This window comes from Oryza glaberrima, chromosome 1 (assembly GCF_000147395.1).
Source record: "Oryza glaberrima chromosome 1, OglaRS2, whole genome shotgun sequence".
In the NCBI taxonomy this organism is placed as follows: domain Eukaryota; kingdom Viridiplantae; phylum Streptophyta; class Magnoliopsida; order Poales; family Poaceae; genus Oryza; species Oryza glaberrima.
This window is the reverse complement of record NC_068326.1, coordinates 24,718,983-24,738,616: the sequence shown is the minus strand read 5'-3', so window position 1 is coordinate 24,738,616 and position 19,634 is coordinate 24,718,983.

Sequence of the window (19,634 nt, the reverse complement as noted above, 5' to 3'; positions counted from 1 at the left end):
AACTTACATTCGACTAGTGTATATATAGGTATAAATGCTGCTTGTTTGGGTCCACATGATAAGAAACAAGCTCAGTGATTGGTTGATATGACATAGTCGGACATGAGTCGATGGCTCGGTCATACGTATAGCAGAGTTCCATCCAGTTTGTTAATCCCCTAAACAAAAGGCACCAAGACTAGAGAAGCTAAAATATTCATCATTCAATTAATCATCATCGGTTAAGTTGCTCCATCGCTTCGTGTCTCGTGGATTGCGCATGTTTTAAATATTGCATGTCATTACACCAATAGAAAGATATTGGTTGGTTGTATGCAATACATTCAATGATGCACATTTACTCTTTGTACAAATAAACAAAGAGATATTTGTTAGATGATGATTATTTTGGGAAGATAAATATAAGATGGAGGGAGTATTAGTTTATTGTAACTGTAATTTTGTATTAGTATGGTTCTATGTTACTTTTATGTTGAGTTTGAATACTTAATATGCAACTTTTTATGTTCTTTATGAGTTGAAAATTTATTTGATGTTTGGGTTAATGTAGTTTATTGCTTTAACATATTTATCTATGATACAAGGGATTTTCTTTTTGAATATTTATTAATAGTGAGAGTAATCAAAACAATTAGGTTCCCATTTTAGGGTTATGATGATAAGTTGAGAACATTTTTGGTCAGCTGAAATCTAAACACTTCCTAATTGTTTCGGATAATGGTAGAAAAAGTTTTTGGGTTGATTACACACAATTTTTAAATGCATTTATGTGAGATCGGGTGCAGTACAGATGAAAGCTAGCGTTTTATTGTTAGAAAATTTTCCTGCATTATATGGATAATAAAGAATTTAATGCTGTTAAATTATGAGAAACAATCATTGTGTAAATTATTGCCCCCTTTTTGATTGCTGCGTCCAAACTATGACTTTTGTTCCTAGGTTGCCCTGTCATTGCTAAAATTATGTGTACGAGTTGCTATGCTATTTTAAATAAGGGGAAAATGACATTTTAGCTAGTTGTCTTCACATTTTCTCCCATGCACCCTGTAAGGTGTAGTTTGGCTGCTGAACTAATATCCTTTGAACTAGATTGATCGTTAAGTCTATTTAATTATCTCCTTCAATTATAGCCAAGCCTAAAAGATAATTTTGAAAAAATACATTTCTTTGTGTCTAACAATAATAATAGTCGACTATGCAAGTAGATGAACAGACAATTAATAATTTCAATCTTAAAATATGTGGAAAGACAATAAATGAGTTAGGCCATAGAGTTATCACAGTACTAAACTTTTTGATTATGTGTAGGAGGGAGAAGAGTCCATTCTTTCTTTATATCAACTCTAAGACGCAAAGTCTGATGTACTAGCAATTGCTAACTCAAGTAAATTGGAAGGAATACCGGGAATAGAAAATTCGATATGGAGTAATGGCTAGAGCCAACTAAAGAGTTCAACCGTATTTAATATATTTGTAAATTATATCCCTATTTGTGGATAACTAAGACTTTAATATCCACAGATTGAACTTAACCTTAACTATTTATAGTACTATGGATTATTAGAAGCCATCTTATTTCATACTGAAAATCTCGTCTTTTCGATCGTCTTGTCGGTGTCACGTGGGTCTTGGATGTTCGCTGAAGCAAACACAGCAAAAATTATAATTAGCGTGTGATGCGTGCGTGCTTATGTTGATTTACTTGCACACGCGTCTTCGTCCCGACTTTTCTTTGTTAAAGTATGATCGATCGATTACCAGCGATCCCTTTACCGACTCTAGCTATAGAATGAGTCACAATAAACACGGAGAGATGACATCCACGTCGTTCCGTTGGTGTCCATGCATCGATGAAAACGCCAGCTTCGCGCAAGACTAGGGCTGTGTTCTTATGCCATTCCCAACTCAATAATTAGGATGGCATCCATAATATTAAATAAGCTGCCGTCTAGAATAAAAAATGATGTGACAAGTGAATAAATGAGTAAAGAGAAGGAAACCAGGTCTTCCATAAGACATGGTTTCTACGCAACATCCAAGACATCATATGAGATAAATAATATTAAATTTAAGTATGAAAAAGTGGTGTTTACATTTAAAGAGTAGTGTCTAGTACTAGTTTCTTGATGACGTGTAGTTTATGGAAACTATGTCTAGTGTCTTGGATTGGGAATAGCCTTACCCCAAGTTTCCTAACTCATTTCCCTCGTTTTCTGCGCACACTTTTTGCAAAAAAGTTTCTATACGAAAGTTGCTTGAAAAATCATATTGATCCAAAAAAGCTAATACTTAATTAATCATGCGCTAATGGACCGTTCCGTTTTCCGTGCGCATTGTTCCAGTTGGGAACACGCTCTGGCGAACAGAGCCTAGGTGGTATTAGATCTAGGGGTGTAAAATTTTGACGTGTCACATCGGATATTATATAGGGTGTCGTATGGAGTATTCGGACACTAATAAAAAAACTAATTGTAGAATCCGTCGGTAAAATGCGAGTGAATTTATTAAGCCTAATTAATACATTATTTGCAAATGTTTACTGTAGCACCAAATTGTCAAATCATTGAGCAATTAGACTTAAAAGATTCGTCTTGCAAATTAGTCGCAATCTGTGCAATTAGTTATTTTTTTAAGCTTATATTTAATATTTTATGCAGGTGTTCAAACGTTCGATATGATATAGTGTAAAATTTTTGGCAGGGATCTAAACATGCCCGTAGTATTCTGTCAAATATGTTTGGCACTTGCTAGCGGCCTATACATATATGGACAGATCACATCTCCGTACCCAAAGACAGGACAGAGCTAGCGGCCTAGCGCCATTTTTTCTTTCTCCGTATCGTTTAGAGTACAGAAATTTCTCGGAAAGCGACGTCCCCAGCTCTCGCGTTAACCGACCGTTGCTCCTTAATAATGTAAGCCAACGTGCGGCGCTGGTGCGCTGGTGCGCTGGTGGGCCGATCGACCGGTTCGGGGCCAAGCCGCATGCGGCTGATTCGCGGCGCTGGTGCTTGCCGCCTCCCTGCCGTTGATACATCCGCGCGCAGGTGACGCGCGTGACGGCGGCCGGTCCCGTGAATCCGATCGAAATTGGTGAGAGATATCCCGCGGTTTGGTGTTGTTGCTAGCTACTCCCTCCGTAAAAAAAAAAAAAAAAACAAACCCTGATTTTCGTGTCTAATGTTTGACTGTCCGTCTTATTTAAAAAAATTATGAAAAAAATTAAAAAGATAAGTCACGTATAAATTAATAATCATGTTTTATTATCTAACAACAATAAAAATACTGATTATAGAAAAATTTTATATAAAACAGACAGTCAAACGTTGACACGAAAACTCAGCGTTTGTCTTTTTTTGGACGGAGAGAGTATACTATTGATGAGGACGGCGGCAGCTAGCTAGCTGAGCGAGAGGGGGTCGCCGCATGTACGACGGCGCGCGCGTCTCGTGCAAGTTGGCTGCAGGCGAGCGACGGACGAGAGAGCCCGAGCCCCGGCGCCGTGCGACGTCGCGTCGTCCGTGTCGTGTCGTGCCGTGCGGTGCAGATTGCCAGATTTGCGGCGGGGGGGGGGGGGGGGGGGGGGGTGAATGCATACATGGGCCGGCCGGATCTCCACCGTCGCGTCGTTTTTGTTTTAATTTCGTTTCTGGCAGGATTGGTATATACGGCAACTGTGATACATATGGGTGTGTGTTATTGCTAGTGTGGACGAATTTTGGCCTGATATCTCAGATGCGACGTAACTTGTTTCCTTGCAAACCGGTTACGAATTGAGAGAGTACTTATTTTATACTACTGTTCATACTAGAGTACGTATCAACACTACTGTTCATACTGCATATCTGTAATTGCGAATCATATAGTTACTCCTACGTAGTATAGCTTATGTAGTCGCTTAGTGCTAGGGGTGAAAACAGAGCGAATACGGACGGATAATGCTCTTACCATATCCATTTTCATATTGTTAGGCAGATACGGAAACGAATACGAATAACTCGGATACGGAAACGAATACGAATTATCGCGGATACGAATAAGGATCGAATATGATCGAACACGAATACGAAAACGAATATTTCTCGGAATATAGAGACCACTCAAACTGCTCGTAGATACAAATGCACCACATATATTTATCTAATTTAATATAAATATCATCGTTGTAGGACGCATCACAGATTAAACAAAGTGTATCGTGTTCAAATCGAAACACGTTGAAAAGTTCAACACATATTAAGTTCGAGTTTTATAGGTAACACAGATAAGATCAAAATAGTAATTAGCCCAAAGCAATTTTCAGTACACTTGCAGTCCGATGCATGGAAACTGCAACATCATTATTCATCCATTTCATCCATCAGAACATCATCCTGTTCCATGTCATCATTATTCTCCTCTTTTTCCTACAGGAGTCGAATAATATTGTTGTTATATTAAGAAAAATATTCATAGAGGTAAAATAAGAAAATAGCTCACCACTATCAATAAGTTTGCCAGATGCCTCTCTACGCTTTCAATGTCCAACTCATTGATGATAGCCTGAGTCTTATAACCTAAGAATGATGCCAGATCAGATCATGGATCAGCTATACATATATTGATATATACAAGAAGGAATGGCCAAATAAGCAATGAACACAGACACAAAGTGTACCATTGTTAGCTGCTTTAATCCAATCTTTGGTGCAAACTAAAGCTTGCACAGCCTCTGGATCAAGACGGGTGCGAAATGGATCAACAACACGGCCACCAGCACTAAATGCCGACTCAGAAGCAACAGTTGACAGTTGAATACATAAGAAATCACGAGCAAGTTTGCAGAGGATAGGAAATTCTGCTTGTTTGAGCTTCCACCAAGACAAAATATCAAATGGATCTTTGGAAGTCCATAGTAACAGTGGTTGTTCCATGTAAATTTGTAACTCGGTTTTATCACTACAAATTGGCTGACTTCTCTCAAGCAAAAATCTTTGAAAATGTTGCTCATGATCATGGCTACTGTCATTCTCATTAAAGATATCATCAAACTCATCAGTATTATGAACAGGATCAGATTGAATTTGAAGTTGATGCACATGCATTTCAGCACCTTTCTTCTTTGATGTTGCACACGCACTAGCAGCATAAACTTCAAACAATTTTTTGATAACCCCATTGAACTCATCAAATTTTTCTGCAGCTTCTAAACCATAAATCTTCATACCATAGTACTCTATTGAACTTGTTTTGTAACGTGGATCAAGGAAGCATGCAACAGCAAGAGCCATATTCGACTTCTCCCAGTACTTATCATATTTAGTTTGCATGGCGTTTGCCATGGTTTTTATTGTTCCATCTGTACTGTTACACCAATCAGCAATATAAAGCTTGATGGAACAAAACTTACCGAAAAAAATGATTTGCTGTTGGATATGGAGTACCAGAGAATAGTTCAGTTGCTTCATGAAATGGCTTCAAGCACTTGCATAGTGCTATTGCCATAGACCAGTCTACCTTGGTGGGAGCACACTTTGCATACTTTCTACCATGCCGAAGAAACAACCTATCAAAAGCATTTCTGTAGTAGATAGCATTCTTCAACATGAGAAATGTGGAGTTCCATCTTGTAGGAGTATCCATGGAAAGGCCCTTTGTGTTATCCAAACTAACTTCCAAGGCACACTTCTGAAATGCCTCAAACTACAGTGGCGAGTGCTTTAGAATTGAAATAGTATTTCTGATCTTTAATACAGCTCAGGTTCAAGATATGATTGAAACATCTCACATGAAAGAAGATGCCATCGCAAATTAAAGGAGAGATTTTACGGAGTTTTAAAATAACACCCTTAACACAAACATCATTAGACGATGCATTGTCCAAAGTAAGTCCAACAAGCCTTCTATCAAGATTCCAATCAACTATGTTGTCATAAAACTCTTTGCACATATTACTTCCTGAATGATGTCCTTCTACATGCATAAACTTAATAATCCTCTTTTGCATCTTCCAAGTGTCATCTATCCAATGAACTGTGATGCACATATAACTTTTATTTTGGTTAGATGTCCACATGTCCATGGTTGTGCTAAAACGGCATGAGAGTGTAAGCAAATGCTACCACAATTTCTTCTTTTCCTCTTCATATATGTTTAGAATATCCTTTCTCACAGTAATGCGACTCTTAATTGGAAAAGTAGGGCGTAAAGACTTAATAAAATCCACAAAGTAATCATGCTCAACAATGTTAAAGGGATACTCATGCATAATGATTGCCATATAGAACCTTTTCAGGCTAACCGTCTCATCATACCTGTATGTCTCAACAGCTCCTTCAGTACCATCTTCACTCTTTTTCATCTGTAGTTGTTGTTGACCTGACTTGATGTTGTGCTTGTTATTCAAGTGATTCCAGAAAACAGAAGTGCCACAATTACTCTCACACCGATGTTTATATGAGCACTTGTTGCATTTAGCATACTCCTCTACAATCACAGTGTCATCTGACCCTTTCTTGCTTACCTTATATTTAGTGTAGTGCTGCCAAACTTCAGAACTACACTTCTTTTGCTTCTTACCAGGAGGAGGTAAAACCTCAGAATCATCATTGGTTGTCAAATCAATTGCATCATTGTGTGCCAAGGCACCAGCAGTAGGAGAAGTGTCCTGCGTAGCTGCCGTAGCATGGCTTGGAGGTGCTGGGAGTTGCAAAACTGGAGATGATGCAGTGGTACTTGCAGCTGCACTTGCACTACTTGCACTACCAGACTCCATCACCAATCTAGACACAAAGTAAAAAAAAGCACATCCAAGATCTACATCAGTTTATCGATCTCATGAAAGGCACAAAACAAAGGTTACAGGAGAAGAACAAATCAATGGATTACCTAAGAGATTAGTGCATGCAAGAGGCCTTGCCGCCGGCGGTGGTGACGGCTCCTAGCCTCCCACTGTCCCACGATTTAGGGAGATAGGAAGCACAAACAAGCACTATGGGGATTGAAGGCCAATGCCTAGCAACTCTAGCAAGGAGCCAAGGAGATCTAAGACAGCCGCCACCACTGTCGTCGGCTTGCCGCTGCCGTCGTCACCGCCGCCGCCGCCGTCGCCCATCTGGCAGCTAGGGTTTAGATAGCCGAGAGAAAACTATGTGCTGAAATTGAAGGGATGGGCTGGAGGCTGGAGAGACATCAAGCGTTACGCGGATATCCATGCATCTTAATCTCCGGATATTCGGCTCCGTATTCGTATTCGCCGGAAACTGCGTTACCATATTCGTATCCATATCCGAAGAAAAAATATCCGTATTCGTATCCGTATTCGAACTATCCGAAAAAAATCCGCTCCGAACACTATCCGTATCCGTTTTTGACCGGAGCGGACGGAAACTATCCACTCCGTTTTCACATAGTGCTATTGCAGTTTCAAAATGCATCGATCCTTCTATACAGAAATGAGATACTCTGTTTCTGTGTCATCAGGGCTTAGGAGTCCGTCTACCGGTCGAATTATAATACCTACTCCCTCCGTCCAAAAGTGTCCAACTTTGACTGTCCGTCTTATGTGAAATTTTTTTATAATTCGTATTTTCATTGTTGTTAGATGATAAAACATGATTAATATTTTATGCATGACTTGTCTTTTTAAATTTTTTCATAATTTTTTTAAATAAGACGGACGGTCAAACATTGGGCACGGAAACCAGGGTATCATTTTTTGGGACGAAGGGAGTACGTTCGACCAGTCTTTTTTTTTTAAAAAAAAAATACTACCTACGTTTTAAAATATACTAACAGCAGCCTATCTAGTTAGGATCAAATTCATAATAATAGAACATGTCTTATTATATATTATATTGTTATAGTTTAACACGAAAGTAGCGTATAATTGATAAAAATGCAATCGAACAAACCAACATATCCAGCATAGCTCTGTACTAAATACATAACTCTATCCTAAAACAAATCTAATTCTAGAGATAAATATGAATAAGCACTTATCCACAGGGGCGTAGCTAGGGGTAGTCCTGGTGGGCTCTGGACTACCCAAAATCTGGCCCAGAGACCCTCACCCCCCAAAAAATTTAGGCTCAAATAGGTTGCTTGGCCTAAATAGCCCGGAAACATATGGGGTTGGAGGGATACCTAGCCACTCAGCGTCTCACCAGCCAGCAGCGCCAGTTCCTGTTCGCCCGAGCCCGACACCGCCAGCCTCCTCGACTCCACGCTCGACGCCGCCCCCGGCTGGCGGGCTCCCCGCTATCCGCGCCGGCGCTGCGCCATCCCCTCCCCTTCTTCTGCGACTCCGCGCCGGGCGCCGACGCCGCCACCGCCGTCCCCTCCCCTCCTCTGCGCCGGCGCCGCGCGTCCTCCCCTCTGGCCTCCCCGCTGTCCACGCCGTGCCACCGCCCCCTCCCCTCCATGGCTCAGCCTAACAAATAGCTGTCTAAATGGCTAAATTGATTTGTGAATTGTGATTAGAGATTAGTCAGTCTGTGAATATTTGTACATTTTGAACTTGTTTGTTAAGTAAGCTACTTATGTATGTTGGAAGACATTATTTCTATCACATTTTCACTAAATTTGTATTTGTATATCAGTTTCATCGTGCAAGAAATTTTACCGCGTGACATGAACGTGTGAACTAGGACTACCTAATGAAAAATTCCTGGCTACGCTACAGCTTATCCATATTCATATGATAGATTTTTTTTTTACGGAGAGCTAATCAAGAGTACCTCAGGAGAGCAAGAATCGGTGGCCCTAGCTAGAATGCTGTACTAGATCGATCTACCATTTCTCCATTTCGTGTGCAGCAATACAGCACCACAGAAACATGAGCAAGCACCCACCGTCGACCGATCGATTCATCGATCGATCACAAGCTAGCACGACGACTCGCAATAATGGACGCTCCTCTTAACTTTCCCTTTAATAATTGGCGATGTAATTAATCCAAATGGACCCACATGCCTCTGTCGGCGTAATATGATTGCAGATGTTAATAATGGATAGTCAACAGTAGTGATTGATAATAATTGGATCCTGTTTAATGCTATTGATATAATCGCTTCGGCCATTTAAACAGGTCGTTTTGAACATTGATATTTTGATGTCATGTCTTTTTTTACTTGTGGATACAGTCTATAATGCCTACATGTCTTATCATTACTCTATCTAATTGGATATTTATAGAACTTACTTAAAATATAACCATATAAAAGTATTTTGTATTTTTTATGACAAATCTATTGTAATCGTTTTCATAATTAAGTTTTAAATTTTTTTTACTATATACATTGCAAAATATAACAATTAAACATGGAAATTAATACGTCAAGATTCATAGTCAAGAGTTACTATATTTTAGCATGGCGTAGTAACTACCAAGATATTATAGTTTGACTGCACATATTTTAGGACATTACTCCCTCCGTACTCGTAAAAGAAGTCGTTTAGGACAATATTTAAGTCAAACCTTGGGAATATAAATCATTAATAACTCTCAAGTTGTTGAGTTCGAAAATATAAAAATTATATGAATAGATTTGTCTTGAAAAATACTTTCTTAAAAGTATGCATACATCACTTTTCAATAAATATTTTTATAGAAACAAGAAGTTAAAGTTGTGTTTTGGAGACCGTGTCACTGTCCAAAACGATTTTCTTTACGAGTACGGAGGGAGTACTTTTTAAGAAGGGAGGTAGTACAATACAAAAGTATGATATTTACCATTATTACTATGTATTTATAGAACCCCAACATAAACAATAATATTGTGTAAAGTTCCCATAACAAGTTCTATTATTTCCATACATCAAATTCAAATATTTAAAACCACACACACATGTTTATGGCTCCTTCGAAACACATGATTAAAAAATATAGAGAAACAGGAAAAAAACGCGAGATTTTAAACAGAAATATAAGTGTAAAACGGATAATTGCAAATTACAAGAAAAAAAATATAAGAATGATCATTTGAATAGACTGTAGGAAAAACACAAGAATCAGATGAGTGCGATAGACTCAAAGTATTCTTTTAGGAAATTGGAGTTCTTACCAACTTTTCTCTAAAATATATGTAAGATTATTGATTCAACATAAATTTCAAAGTAAATGGTAAGATTAATTCAATCCTTGTATCAAAGACCTTTCTAGGAATTTTTTTATAGGCTTGAAATCCAATCCTCTAATTTTTTCTATATTTCTCCCACTAATTAAAGAGGGCCTTAGAATTTTGAAAGTATGACTCAAGAAATGTCCACAGCAATATTTTTCTTTACCATGCCAGTCTTGGATTTGATGGCTCCGATATTATTCAAACATGCGTGTATATGAAGGGTGGAACTTGGAGTCTTTCGGATAACCATCGTTAATCCAAACATACAATTACAAAAACACAAAAAAAAATGAAATCATAAAAATATGGTGCGTGCTAGCTAGCTCTCCACAGCTGGTAACACTACCCGATAAGCAAGTACATTAAACGCCAAGAAAATCACCCTACCACTCTCTGTCTCCCACGAGCCATCGCACTCGTATTTGACCGCAGAATCGCACGTGATCTGCGCCCTTGGAAGTATGCTCAACATGGTTACTGTGCGGCTACTAATCCCCCATGGCATTATCCAGTCGACGATCGAGCACAGCTGAGTATAGTACTAGTATGCCTGCGTGACACGGAGAGTACTGAAACGTAATCCCTCCATACTTACAAAGAAAGTCGTTTAGAACAATATTTAAGTTAAACCTTAAAAATATAAATCATAAATAACTCTTAAGTTGTTGAGTTTGAAAATGTATAAATTATATGAATAGATTTGTCTTGAAAAATACTATTATAAAAATATACATATATCACTTCTCAATAAATATTTTTATAGAAACAAAATGTTAAAGTTGTATTTTAGAGACCGTGTCGTTATCTAAAATGACTTCCTTTATGATTACCGGAGGGAGTACGTGCTCGCCGGCAAGGAGAACCGTGCAAATTGGAATTTCTCGCTGCAGAAATCCAAAACAGTCACTAGCAACCAGAGCATTTCTTTACATGTAAATTGGACCGACGTATCGGCTACTGCTGGTCAGCAATTATATTTTTAAAGAAAATTTGCGTGGACGCCGTGATGACTAATCTTGCTGGGTTTAACACTGACTAGGACACCAAGTAGGTCTAGTCTTAAATTTTTAATGTCTCATGTACGATGAACTTAGTAATAGGTGGTGATCGAAAGAACGTAACATTGCTGAAGTATATAGATCTCCAATACGAAAATATTCTCTAGAAAAGATCTTTTTCCGCAAATTATTAGGGAACAACGAACACAATTTTGAATGTTTGGACTAAAATACTCGATCCATATGCATGCCTATGTGGCGTCTTAATCCACGTCGGCCTCAACAATACTAGCTACTATATATTATGCATGTGTTAATTTGGTTTTAGTTCGCACGCGCTAGTTGTACAGATTCATGTATAGAACACGTATTTTGTAAGCTTATCTACCAATGCACTCAGCTCATAAAATTGTACTCCGTCCGTTTCAAAATGTTTGACACCATTGACTTTTTAAGTACATACTTAACTATTCATCTTATTCAAAAAATTTAAGTAATTATTTATTATTTTCATATCATTTGATTTATTATTGTTAAATATACTTTCATGTACACATATAGTTTTACATATTTCACAAATTTTTTTAATAAGACGAACGGTCAAACATGTGCTAAAAAATCAACAGTGTCAAATATTTTAAAACGGAGGGAGTATATTGCTAGTGTTATTTACTTTTCTTTTAATTAGGCTAAAGATTGTAGTTCAGTTCACTCGAACAGTCAGTTAGATAGTGACAGGGGCGGAGCTATAGTGTAGCGGCCGGTGTCAGGCGACACCGACGACTTTCGGTAAAACCTATAGTTAAACTGTTTATCCACATATTATAATATTATGATCTAAATATAATCAGCATTTTATGATACCAGCGAATTAATTTTCTTGATCCGCCACTGGACAGTGATGTTCTAATTTAATTTGCAAATTGCTTGATTTGGGTTGCTTACCAGAAGTGCCATGCAGCTATGCAGCTTTCCTTTTGGCACGATGTGTATGCACCTGTAGCACCTTGACGACGGGGTGCAGATCAAACGGCCAAAAAGATGGACGCCACCTGTAGAAGATCCAAGGGGAAGAAGGCAGTGTCACTTTCAATTTTTATTTTTAAGACTCGCTTTCAAATTAGTGATTGTTTCTTGTAGTCTCCATCAACACCACACTACCTGATCTAAAAGGAACAAAAGGAGTTTGCTAATTGTGATTACAGGTGTGCCTACGCTCACTACACAAGGGTTAAGGAAACTAGGAAAGCGTTTTTCTCCAGTCCTTTTTCATTGAAAGATGCAGGTACAGGTTAAAAGAAAAAGGTATACAAGGTATACACAGAGTCAGCATGCTATAACTTGCTAGTGTACTAAATTATGCTTCTATATAACTTGGACAATTTCTTTAGAGAGAGAGAGAAGTTGGACATTCTCTGATACTACCACACTCTGCAAATGCAAGACAGTTTGAAGTACAGTGACAGCCTGACTGGTTAACAGCACGCAATGCATGCTCATTAAGATCAATGAAAGATGGGCAATTAAGCAAGGTAATCATTTTTTGAAAAAAAAAACACAACAAGGTAATCAGATCAACCTCACCAATTTATTTGGATCAGAGACCTAGCTCAAACTCCTAATTATTCAACCACACAAGCAGGTACGGCAATGCCAGACAGTGACATAAATTCAGCAGCTTAAATATTTCATCCGTCCAAAAATAAAATCAATCCCCAATATGCAGGTTCATATTTAGGATTTAGTTTTTTTTTTACAGAGGAAGTATGTCTGAGAATACGGCACGAGTATCCACGTCGGCAACTCGGCTAATCCTATCCATAGTTGCCTACCTGTATGGACAGCATTCGAAGCTTGGCAAGTGAAGGGAACAAGTGTGCAAGTGCCAAAAGCTTCTAGCCCCTCTCCGTTGATCTCATGGACCACCTGCAAATAAAAATAACAATGCTCTCAAAAGGGGACATTATTATGAGCCAGTGCTTTGGGGCACTTTGCTGCATTGCACTTTTGGTGCTCTCCCTATCAATGTCTAGAAACGATACGCATACAAAGAAATCTATATGTATACTAAAACATTTAAGGCTGGACACGAATCCTCTGTAGTAGTGTACTTACAATAGCAGTGGTTGACAAGTGAATCCGGTTCCACATGTCAGTGGCAGCTACTATAGGGACAATAATACTGCAGTCTACAGATAATCCCAACGGTTCAAGGCTTGTTTGGATGAAAAAGGATTTACAGATAATCCCAACGGTTCAAGGCTTGTTGGTTGGATATGTTCATATGCAGATGTTAAAATTCATCTAGATTTTTTTAAAAAAGGGGGAACCGAATTAAAATCCTTGTTATTGCAAACAATTCGAAGAGATCGACTATGTGATTATTTTGGTTCGCCTTCACCAAACAAGTCCGAAGAGACTCTTTGTAGCCATCAGATGTATATATATCAGAGTGCAAGGTATTTCATGGGCTTAGTTCAGACCGAGTACTTGGTCGATGTATACATACCAAGTACTCTGCTCATCCATAATACTCCGTATACATCAAGCTCGACAATATCATAATCAGATAATAATGACTACATCCGACTATAATGAGATACAGAGTTTCTAGCATTGCCCATATTCATTTAGATATTAATAAATATATATGTGTGTGTTTAGATTCATTAAATATGGACTCTCAGCCTCTGTTGGCAGCTTGGATGAACTTACAACGGATGGCAGTTTCACTGCAAGACTGGAGCAAGATCTCCTTCGGATCGGTGCGCAAAGAGATACAGCGGTTGGAAAGAAGGCTGAAGTTCTTGCGTAACGAGGTGTTCACGGATGCTATCATCCGGGAAGAGAGACTTTTGGAACAGCAGTTATGTGATCTCTTTGAAAGAGAGGAAATCATGGCAAAACAGCGGTCTCGAATTGAATGGCTGAAAGAAGGTGACCGAAATACATCCTTCTTCCATGCCCGTGCCTCAGCAAGGAGGCGCACCAACAAGATTAAGTTGCTGGTTAGGGATGATGGTTCCTCCTGTAGCGAATCTCAAGGCATCAAACTCATGGCTGAGCATTTCTTTGAAAAACTTTTCACCTCTGAGCAGTGTGAGTCAGTAGAGGAAGTCCTAGAGGCCATTCCATGTAAGGTGGACGAATCCATAAATGAAGAACTGTGCAAGGCCTACTCGGATGAGGAAATAAAAGAGGCGTTATTTCAAATGGGTCCAACTAAGGCACCCAGCCCAGATGGTTTCCCAGCTCTTTTCTACCAATCTCATTGGAATTTTTTGGAGAATGACATCTGCAGGGCAGTGCGTGGTTTTCTTACAGGGGACGAAATTCCAGAAGGCCTGTGTGACTCTATCATTGTCCTAATCCCAAAGATCCACAATCTGGTGCACCTCTCAAAATTTCGGCCTATCAGCTTATGTAACGTCCTCTATAAGATTGCCTCTAAAGTTTTGGCTAATCGCCTCAAAATCTTCCTACCTGACATCGTGTCGGAATTCCAAAGTGCATTTGTGCCCGGCCGGCTCATTACAGACAGTGCACTTGTGGCGTTTGAATGCCTACACTCAATCCGAAGGCAACATAGCAAAAATCCTTTTTTTGCTCTCAAGATAGATATGATGAAAGCCTATGATCGAATTGAGTGGTCTTATCTCCAAGGATGCTTAACGAAGCTTGGGTTTGCCCCTGCCTGGGTTAGTTCTGTGATGAGATGCGTCACCTCAGTCAGATATGCCGTTCGCATTAATGGGGAGCTAACTAGGCCAGTGATACCTTCAAGGGGCATAAGACAGGGGGACCCAGTTAGCCCTTACCTCTTCCTGTTGTGTACAGAGGGGTTGTCCTGCTTGCTGCAAAGAAAGGAATCTTTGGGGTTGCTCCATGGAATCAGAAACGGTCACCAGGGTCCGCCAATCTCTCACCTTCTTTTTGCAGATGATAACATTTTCTTTGACAAGAGTGATCCAAGAAGTGTTCAGGTCCTGAAATCTACCTTACAGTCCTATTGCAACGCATCGGGGCAGAAAATCAACCTTCAAAAATCTTCGCTCCTCTTCGGCCGATACTGCCCTGATGCCATCAAAACATGTGTAAAGGACTGTTTACAAGTGTCTAACGAGGCTCTTCAGGACACCTATTTGGGCATGCCTACGGAGATAAACTGTGCAGTAACCAGCTCCTTTAATTTCTTGTCTGAACGGGTATGGAAGAGAGTGAACGGGTGGAATGACCGGCCACTGTCAAGGGCTGGTAAGGAGACTATGCTTAAGGCAGTAGTGCAGGCGATTCCGACCTACATCATGAGTTGTTTTCAAGTTCCAACAACTATTTGTGATAAGATGAAATCCTCAATGGCCAACCATTGGTGGGGTTATGAAGATGGGAGGAAAAAGATGCATTGGCGCTCGTGAGAATGGCTGTCTACGCCAAAATATCTTGGCGGTATGGGTTTCAGGGACTTGGTCATTTTTAATCAAGCGATGTTGCCAGACAGGGTTGGCGTATTCTCACAGATCCAAATTCACTTTGCTCAAGGGTTCTGAAAGGTAGGTACTTCCCAGACTCAGATTTTTGGTCTGCCCCTAAACCTCGATCTGCCTCCTTTACCTGGCGTAGTATTTTGTTTGGGCGGGAATTGTTGAAAAAGGGGGTGCGCTGGGCTGTTGGCGATGGTTCGACCATTAAGATCATGAAGGACAAATGGATACCAGGTGTGCAAGCAGGAATGGTGAATACCCGCTTCCCTATCCCTGATGATGTTACTGTCGATTGGCTCATGAATCCTGAAAGGAATGCTTGGGATGAGGAGATTGTCAAGGCAGTTTTCAACGATGATATTGCAAGAGAAGTTTTGCAGGTTCCCATAAGTCGTCATGGGGGAGAAGATTTTGTTTCTTGGCCACATGACAAAAGGGGGTTGTTTACTGTTCGCTCTGCTTACAACTTAGTGAGATCAAATTTATTTGTGGTGGCTCAGAGTTCCAATGGGAGAGGACAACACTCTGGAGCGAATGTGGACTCGCAATTCTGGAAGGCACTTTGGACAATCAATGCGCCGGGGAAAATGCTGATACATTTGTGGAGGTCAGTACATGATTGTCTTCCTGCAGGGTTCCAACTCCGGAGACGCCATGTTCCTGCTATGGAGGGATGCATCTTTTGTGGTCATGATGATAGAATTGAGCATGTCTTCCTTGTGTGCCCCTTTGCTGCAACTGTTTGGGATGCCATCAAGGAGAAGTTTCAGATTAACTTGTGCAGACGGGAATTATGCAATATGAGGCAATGGGTGTTTGATTTCCTAACTCGCAGCTCTCACATTCAGAAGACAGTCCTGGCTGTTACTCTGCGGCACATTTGGGAAGCGAGGAATTTTTCTAGGAATAACCCTGTTACTACCCACCCGCGCCAAGTGATTCACAAAATTGTGTCGTATGTCGATATGATTGTGCAGCACTGCCCCAAGGATAGGAATGCCTCTGGGTGTGATCTCCCCCTTCCAGTTACAAAGTGGAAACCACCGCCGCCAGGCATGGTACTAATTAACTCAGATGCTGCACTCTTCCAAGCTTCTAATCAGACGGGTTTGGCCTTTGTAATTCGGGATCACAGTGCCACCTGCCTGCTTGCTGCAAACAAGAGGATAACCGGATTGCTCTCTCCAGAACTAGCGGAAGCTTTGGCGATCCGTTTCGCCTTGGAACATGCAAAGGCGGAAGGTTTCCAGAATGTGTTGATGGCCTCAAATTGCTTGTCAGTTATCAAGAGAATTCAGTCTGGGGCACGAGACCTTTCAGTTGTTGGCGTTATTGTCCGTGATATTAAGAAATTGGAGACTGAGTTCCTGGAATGCTCATTTATCGTTTAACCAATATTGCAGCACATACCTTAGCTCGTTGTTCCGAGTCTACTACTTGTAATATATTTCGCTATGTAATCCCGGGATCATTTTCGGGACGTACTCAATGCTGATGCAATTTAATCGATAAGGTGCTGCCTTTGTCTAAAAAAAATCTATATGTATATGGAACAATGCTAGAAAGACTTATATTGTGAAACGGAGAGAGTAGTATGTTCCTTCAAAGATTTTTTTCCCCAAACCTCAATCATCGACAAGCGTTTCTAAAAGCCTCACCATATATACAAAGGGGGTACAGTACAAGTGACACGACTCAACAGCCACGGGCACAACCCATTTTCATTTCGCGGCAATTGCTTTCTCCTTTCTACTAGATTAGTGGCGCAAATGTTCGGTACATGCTTTTGCCATGCATCGTCATTAGCCATTGATTTCTCCATTATCGCTAGCCCCTGTGGGCTCCCTGTTCCTTTTTGCCCTAGCTACATACAATACAAGCATGGTTTTCTGTTGTCCTGCTTCTGCTTGTGATGTTCAAACCACACGAATTTTGCAAGGATGAACGTACGGAAAATCCCCAAATCCCCAAGCAAAATTCATCACCAAACAAATGTGCTGTGATTACGCGTTGATGATTAATTGCTTGGAAGTCGCTAGAAACAGTGTATGATGCGAATAGAAACGAACGGAAATGGGGCTCCTGCTAATAATTCGAAACGAGCCGCTGGGATTACTCCCTATCGCTGTGGATTTGGCTGAACCATTATTACGGTAAAGTAATAATGACCGTGCACGAGGAGGAAAGAGATCATTTTACTACAACTTAGTGACCGAGTAAGCCAACGTCGATGAGTACAAGCCGTGCCATACATGTCACTCACTGATCCCCTTCAATGATGGTGTTACCAACAAATAATGCAACCGAGTTAATTGGAAATGGATGGATTATGATATTGATATATACTTAAAAAAATGTATTTAAGATAGATGCATGTTCAGATTTACTCTTAAAAGTTGATTCTTTCGAATATATAGGTGTACACGTAGAGATGCAAGCGGGCCGACCTGTGAATTCACTTATAGGTCAAATAAATGATAATTCATAGGTTTTCGCGTCGTAGCTCAGCCACATCTAGATATGCAAGTGGGTCGATACATAAAACATATTTATACATCAAATTAATATGTAACCCGCGAGTTAAACCCATGGGTTATACACTAATTTTGTCTATAAGCGGGTTCACGGATAAGCCCTATATACACGCCATGGTTGCCACGTCGCGCACGTTCTTTACGCACGCGCGAGCGGGTGCGACGACGTGTAGTCGTGTCCGCCAAGAAAAAAAAAAAGGGCGGCGAGCACTCGCGTCGCCGCTCCGGTCGAGAGCGTGCGCGAATTTCCTCATCTTGTGAGACCTCGCCTCCCGGGGCGATTGGTGAGTACGCCGTGTGAGGCGAAATGTGATATTGTGATGGAACCAGACGGCTTTTGGCATCTGCAGTGCAGTGCAGAGGAATATGAATGGTCCAGAGACAAGACAAGTAGTGATTCCTGGTTTGGTTTGCTAAGCACTGTAGTGATTACGAGGCCTGTTTATAACTTTATATGCTATACCCAAGCTAACTTACCCAAGGTGTGACAAGTCACTAAAAAGTTTGGCCAACAAATTATTATCCACAACGAAATGAGTGTCATCTGATTAATTTTCTTATGGTGGAATCTGTGCACTCATATTCAAGTACTATACTTAACATAGATGTTTGAATCTACGACTAATTATAATTTCAGTGATCGATACATTAGTGGTGTCTTCGTTAGTCTTAAGATATACTACCTCCTTCTTCAATAGAGTTAATTAGATTCATGCCATTATAAATTTTATGTTTTTTTTAAACCTAAGCCAGCATTACTGGTTTTATATTAAGAGAGGGAGAACTGTACAGACAAGAGACAACGACCCAAATTATAAGGGAAACCGGGCCCGAAAACCATACAGCTGCACGGTTAATTATGGGGAACCGGCTGAAACCCAACGGACAGAAGAAAGCATGGGACCTAACACACAACTATCAACAACAGCGGAGCCCAAATGCAGGACATCGTTGCCAAGCTAAACACAAAAGCGGCACAACAGCTCCGACATCACAGAAGAGGTGTTATCGTTGGCGAGCTAGCCGTCCAAGCAACCCAACAGCGCCGACTTCACCACTGCAGCGACACTGAAGCCACAAAAGTCGCCAAAGCGAAAGCAGCTCCGACATCCACAATGGACATCATCCAAGCCACCAAAGAGCCACTTCCTCCACATGGCCAGCACCAACTCTTTGGAAAAGACTACAACACGTCATCATTGCCAAGCGTCGCCGCACCCCAACAGCGAGCAGCTCCGACTTCATCCGCAGAAGCAACCGAAGAGTGTGTCGTCCACCATAGAATGAAGCAGACCCAAGAGGTTTAGGCCTCGCCAAATGCCAAGGAAAGAAAGCTTTTGAACCGAAGGGACCATCAATAGTCATCGATGTAAGGAACTTCCCCGAAGCGACGCCCCCAAGAAGGACACGACGCGTAACACCGTCGCCGCTCGTCCGAAGCCGGAGCAAGGTTTTCACCTGGAGATTTGTGGGGCAAATGGCAGAGCGCCATGACAACGCCTTCAAGAAGGGAACCAG